Consider the following 6728-nt stretch of genomic DNA (forward strand, 5'->3'; position numbering starts at 1 on the left):
TTATCAAAGAATATTTTAAAAGCAATCATTGTCTTGCTTGTCTGTAATTTAAACTATTTAAAATAGTGAAGCTAGTATAAATATCACCACTGTTACAACCAGGCCTTTACAGAAAGGCACTTCATTATGGGACAGGCAGGAATTTATCATTTTCTAACAAGAATTTGATTATTGCAGCTAAACATACTCCTTCAGAAGCCTACTAAGTCTTGTTTCTAAACATACGGGTTTTGTGGGCCCTTATCAAGGTTTGAGGGGGTTCAAATGTTACCCGTAAAACTGAACTATGAATCATGAAAAGATGGAGGGTCCATTTGAGGGTGATTCAATAAAAAATGAGATTTAAATAGGATCATAGAATCCTAGTTTTGGGACTGGAAGGGAGTGTGAAATGTCAACATTTCTAACCCTCTCATTTTACAGAAGAAGGAATAGCTCTAGAGGCAAGAGTATGCAAGAGCCAGCTCCTCCTACCAATTTTCAGAGTGATAATTTTTATCATTATATTACATACATTAAATTACCTATACATTACAAAACAGGGTATTAGTTATTGTCTTACTGGTCATTGAGGCTTAAGAAAGTTATGGAGAAAACATTAATAATGTAGATTAAACTTAAAAGTATGATGTGGGTATATATATATATATAGTTCAAAAAGCCTATTCTGAAATATTTATCAGCATGCCCAGAGGTTAAGTTACTTGCTCAGGTCACACAACTAATAAATTTTAACATGGAATTCAAATAGATATTCTTTATTCCAAGTCTAGTAACCCATACATTAAGAAATAATCATTTATTGAATTTGCCATTTTCAGAGTAAAAACAATCATGATTTAGGTTTTTCTCTTTTGATGAAAAAAATATCGTTTTTCTTCTATTTTTTTTTCAAATGGGGAAGAGAATTGAGGAGAGAAAATATTCTCCTTTGTTAATTAAAGTAAAATAAAAGAGTTAATTAAAATATAAACTCTCAAAAAAGAGACATAAGGTTTGGTTTGCCACTGTATCATCATGTACAGATAAAATTAAAGGAGAAAGTACAAAAAGAAGAAAGTTTAAGTAGAGGTAGGTGAGGTTTCATTATAGATTGAGATCTGGAATAGAATTTGTCATTTGGTCCAACTTCTTTATCTTAGAAATGAGGAAATCACAATTCAGAAAGGTTAAGTAATTTGCTGAAGGTCATGCAGCTGGTATATAATGGGAAAGGTTTGAGTTCAGATCCTCTTTTTCTTTCTACTGTTATCATGCTGCCTCCTTGGATTCATAGAATGTTACCAATGAGAGGCATTTTATGGACACCTAAACCACCTGCCTCATTTTGCAAACAAGAAAATTCAAAGAAAAAAATGAGAAAAAAAATCAATTAAAAGCAATAACCTTTGATCAAATACCTATTACATTTAAGACACTGTGCTTAGTACTGGAGACAAAAAGTAAAAACAAACTCAAATTCAGCCCTTGACCTTAAAGAGCTTACATTCTACTGAAAATAACTTTACCAGTGTTATACATGTATTTAACAGCAGAGTCTGGTTTAAAACTTGACCGGACTTTTAGTTCAGAATTCAATTTTACACCCCCAGTTCCAGAGTAGACAGTCATCCTGATTGTCCTACCAGTCTCCTATTTCTCTAAGTAGATCAAGTCCAGTGTGTCAAATGTAAGTTCTGGAATTCGAATGGGAATATAAATGTGAAATGAGGGTAAAGGTTCTGAGGGCTTTCTTTGCATCTGAACCATCCCACCAGCTATGTTGAGCTATTATATATATCCTTCCTGAAGAAGAAATAACTAATTTAAATTCATCAAGCATTTACTAAATGTTTACTATGTTCAAGATATCATTAAAGCCTATATCCTTGGTACCTAGAGAACTATACTAGTACTCCTCTGACAGCAGACATAAGAGCTTTTCTACTAACTCTTGACAGAGCTTCTCTTATGTCTAAAGGGGAGAATTAGTTTGACTTTGTCTTTAATCATAAGAGTGTCCCAGAGACATCCTGGAGATGACTCTAATTGGAGACTTCTCTGAAATTGGTGGAAATGATTTAGACCATCACTAGGAAGAAGGGATATCTCTAAGAGGAAAATGGAGGCTTAATTTAAGCATTTAAAGAATGAATGAATGAATGAGGAAAAGCATTCAAAGGTTTAATAGGTGCCAAGCATTGTGCTTACTGATGGGGATACAAATACAAAAATGAAGTCACTCTGCCTTTAAAGAGCATACATTTCTATAAATGGAGGAAGTAACACATACAGGGAAGTGGTGACCTTCTCTGGATTGCAAGAATTAGAAGATGGACAAAAATTTGGTTCTCAAACTCCTTGACAAATCATTATGCCACTCTAATTTGCTTTATTTTTAGTAATATTTTATTTTTCCAAATACATGGAAAGATAGTTTTCAATATTCACCTTTGTAAAATCTTGTGTTAATTTTTTTCCCTCTCTCCCCTTCCCCAAGACAGCAAGCAATCCAATATAGATTTAAAATTACAATTCTTCTAAACATTTCTAAATTCCTAATGATTTTCAAGGAAATCAGATCAAAAAGGAAAAAAAAAACACAAGAAAAAAATCAAGCAAACAACAACAACAAAAGTGAAAATACTATCATTTAATCAACATTCAGTCTCCATAATTCTCTTTCTGATGGGATGGCAATTTCCATCCAAAGTCTATTGGAATTGCTTTGAATCACCTCATTGTTGAAAAAAGCCAAGTCCATCACAGTTGATCATCACATAATCTTGTTACTGTGTACAATGTTCTTTTGACTCCTCCTACTTCTGTCCATGTAAGTCTTTCCAGGTTTTTCTGAAATCAGCCTGCTTATTATTTCTTATGGAACAATAATATTCTATTATATTCATATACCATAATTTATTCAGCCACTCCCCAACTAATGGGCATCCGCACAATTTCCAGTTCCTTGCTACAGTTTGCTGCTACAAACATTTTTGTGTATGTTGGTCCTTTTCCCCTCTTTCAAGATTTCTTTGGGATATAGACTCAGTAGAGACACTGCTGGATGAAAGGGTATGCGTACTCTATAATTTGCTTTATAAATTCTTATTGAATTAAATTTCAGAGATAATGAAAGGTGCTAGAGGGAAGTATATTAACACACCCTTGTTAGTAGTGGTGACAATGTTGATTTGATTATGACTTAGTGCCTTCTCCCTATTTTTTTTAATTTTCCAATTTATTATATATATATATATCTTGTATGTTCTAGTGTGATGCTTGTGATTATGAACTCCTGGAGTTTGTTGTTGTTGTAAGTATGAGTAGGAGTTGGAGGATGGTATAGAAAATATACTTGTGGTGTCAGCTTTGTTAATAAAAAGATGATTAAAGAATAAAGATACTCATCAGTGGTGGTGACAAGACTATAGTGGGCTCCATGAACCACTCCCTGGTTGGGAGAGTAGAGATCCCATAGTGAGAATTCTAGGTCTAAAAGGACTAAGTTCTCCATGACAAAGTCTCTTGTCTGATCAGGAATATATTTGGCAAGAAGATGGATGGAAATTAAAGTGAAGAATGAAAGCATTTGGGCTACATAAAGTGGATTGTGTGAAGTGCCCATCAATCAGGATCTCAGGGATGATAGGAAGGAGTTCTTAGATGTAAAGAGTCAAATCCTTCAGAGCATGGTCTCTGGTTTGGATGATAAGGGTTAATGAGATGGCCAAGAATTTCATACTCAAAACTACTGGGGAACCACCATGACTCTCCAAATGAGGAAGGCAATTGGCTAATAAATTAGTACTTAAAGTTTCTTGAATTAGTCAAAAAAAGAAGGATTCTAGGTTTTTAATTTCAAAATGCTTCTTTAAAAAAAAGTAATAGTGTATTTAAGTCATAAGAGGTTGAAACAAAATAAAATGCATTTGCTGCCTATCATTATAAATGGTTATATTCAGCTATTCCCCAATCAACATCTAGAAATGTGGTGGCTTCCACTGTATGTCGATTTAGGTTACACCCAAGACATAAGCTACTTCTTTATATTTTTAGTGGCAGAATGATCTCTAGACTTAACCATACAGTTTCCTGTCTTCCTAGGATTGTCAAATCTGAATTAATCCCTTAGTGTTTAATTCTAAGTGACAGGCTCTATCAAGGTTGTTGGTTAGAACAACTGTTCTCCCTTCAAACATTTCACAATGTCGCTTTCTCAAAAGATAATGACTTGCTCAAAAAAAGTTTCCTGGCATGGGGCCATCAATCTATCATGCTGATTTCTCTTGAAGGAAATGACACATTATTCTAAATGAGAAGTTGTACAGTGTTCTAAGAAAGAAGCTATAAATGGAAATCATGATTGGAGAAGAAAATATGGTGATTCAAAGTGATACAAAGGCTTTATTTTTTTTTTCAACCTTCAAAGGGGGTGAGAACTAAAAGATTCTGGTGTAAAAGACATGACAAAGTAACAAGACTGATTTCCATAAACTATACAGGAGAAGCAAATATCATTATAGAAAAAACATCTTGTATAGCCTAATGAGGTATATTTCAAGTTCCATAGGAAAGTATGTTTTCATATCACATTAGAATTCAGCTGTCATTTTATTAATTTTTTTTAAATTTTATTAAAATTTTATTAAAAAGAGATCTTGACTAGATTCCTGTCTTTTCTGATTACTGTTATTTAGCTATTTGATGAATCATAAACAGTTTGGGATACTGCCAGTGTTATTTAGAGCTGGAACAAAATCCATTTCCTGACACAGTATCCTATATATGGTAGGTTCTTAATAAATGCTTCTTAATTGAGAAAAATAATTCCAAAGGAATTAACTGAATGTGAGGCTAATTTCCTTCACTAACACATAAAAATATGAGCCCAAATACATGAAATCTTGAAAGTTTTGTTCATAGACTCAAGGAATCTTAGAATTGGAAGGACTCTTAGTATCTAGGATAACCCACACTTGAGCAGGGGTCTCCTGATGAAATCCTTTATAGGTAGCTATCTAGCCTCTGTGTGAAGACTTGAAGTGATTAGTGGAAACTCACTTAACATTGAATCAATCCATTTCCCTTTTTAAACAAATCTAATTGTTAAGCTGTTTTTCTAATGTTGAGCTGAATTGTTTGCAGGTTATTTCCTGCATTAGACTGACCTCCTTGAGAGAAGAGACTGTTTGTTATTGTAGAAATAGTACTTTTGAAAAAAAATAAAAATAAAAGAAATAGTACTTTTGTCTTTCTTTGTATTCCCAACAATTAGCACAGTGCCTAGCATATGGTAGGTACTTAGTAAAATTTTACTGACTTGTCCTTATAAATTATTTGGAATTTATAGAATATGATGGAATGAAATTCCATATGGATGGAATATGAAAAGAATAGGGGGAAAAGGTAGAATGAAAAAGAAGATAAAAAAAAACAAAAAGAAATCTATCCATTTAGGACTATAGTCTGTTCCTACCCCAATCGATGAGTTGTTTCAATTCTAATAGTGTTTCATAAAACACAATTACTTCAAATCTTATATTGCTTTGGGGAAGGGCAGCAATAATATTACTTAGAATCAAATACCAATTGTTCTCTTTATAAAAGACCACAAATTTCTTGTTCCATCTTTTTACTAAGAACTAATAAAACATTATTAGTCAATCTGTTTGGGACTGTGCCGTTTCAAAATGTTATGTAGTTAATTCCAAGTTCTAAAATCTACTCACACATTATATAGAGTTAGAGTAAAGAAATAGAATATTGTTTATAAATCTTGACTTGTTGGAAAATTGAGAAAAGAGCCATTTACTTAGACAAATGAAAAGGGAAATTCAACTCTGAAAATTTGCCTTAGTACAACTTTTTTCAAGAAAGAAATGGTATACTGGAAATTCTCATAGTAGTAGAGCTCTAACAACAAACGAAACATTCAGCTTCAGTCCAGTGGTTGACCACATAACATTGATAAGTTATTTGGTGCACAGGAAAGCTGTTCCATCCAACTGAATATTTCACTGACCCACTGCATACACCTATAGGTGTTTGAGGTTAATTGTAATTATGAGCGCAAAGGTAGATCATATCCTTTCTAGGACTTGGCTAAATTCTAAGGTTTTAAGTATATAGAGATTAACTAAATATTCTAAAATCACAAACCTGCTAAGTGTCAGACCTGAAACTTGATCTCAAATCTTCATGATTCTAAGCCTGACTCCATCCACTTAAATTATGCATCACCACCTCACATAAGATGGTTGTAATATAAGTAAAGCTACTACTTGCTCTTCAAAGATGCCTTGAGTTTTCCAAGTTACTTAAAGCTTTATTAAACAGTAAAAATATTTGTAATTATCTTTGGAAATCCCTTGGAAACTGCATTATTATGAACAGTTCATTATATTTTAGAATCTTTTTTATAAGGATAGATTTTACTAAAATTATTTTCTAAGTCGAGAGAGAAACAAAGAGAGACAGAGAGAGACAGACAGAGAGAGAGCACTTTATCACTAGCTTCTTACATATTAGCTATTTTTCTGTTACACATCCAGGTTTGCCTCATTCTTTAAAAATAAAATAAAATAAAAACCTTCATTTGACTTTGCCTCAAGCTCTCATTCTATATTACTTTTTTTCATAACTGAACACCTAGAAAAAGTTGTTCATCTTTATTGTTTCCATTTTCTCACTTCTCACATCTAAATTCCCAAGTTCTGGCCTCTGATCTTGCCACATCACTGAAATTA

The sequence above is a fragment of the Antechinus flavipes genome, chromosome 1, assembly GCF_016432865.1.
Source record: "Antechinus flavipes isolate AdamAnt ecotype Samford, QLD, Australia chromosome 1, AdamAnt_v2, whole genome shotgun sequence".
Classification (NCBI taxonomy): Eukaryota; Metazoa; Chordata; class Mammalia; order Dasyuromorphia; family Dasyuridae; genus Antechinus; species Antechinus flavipes.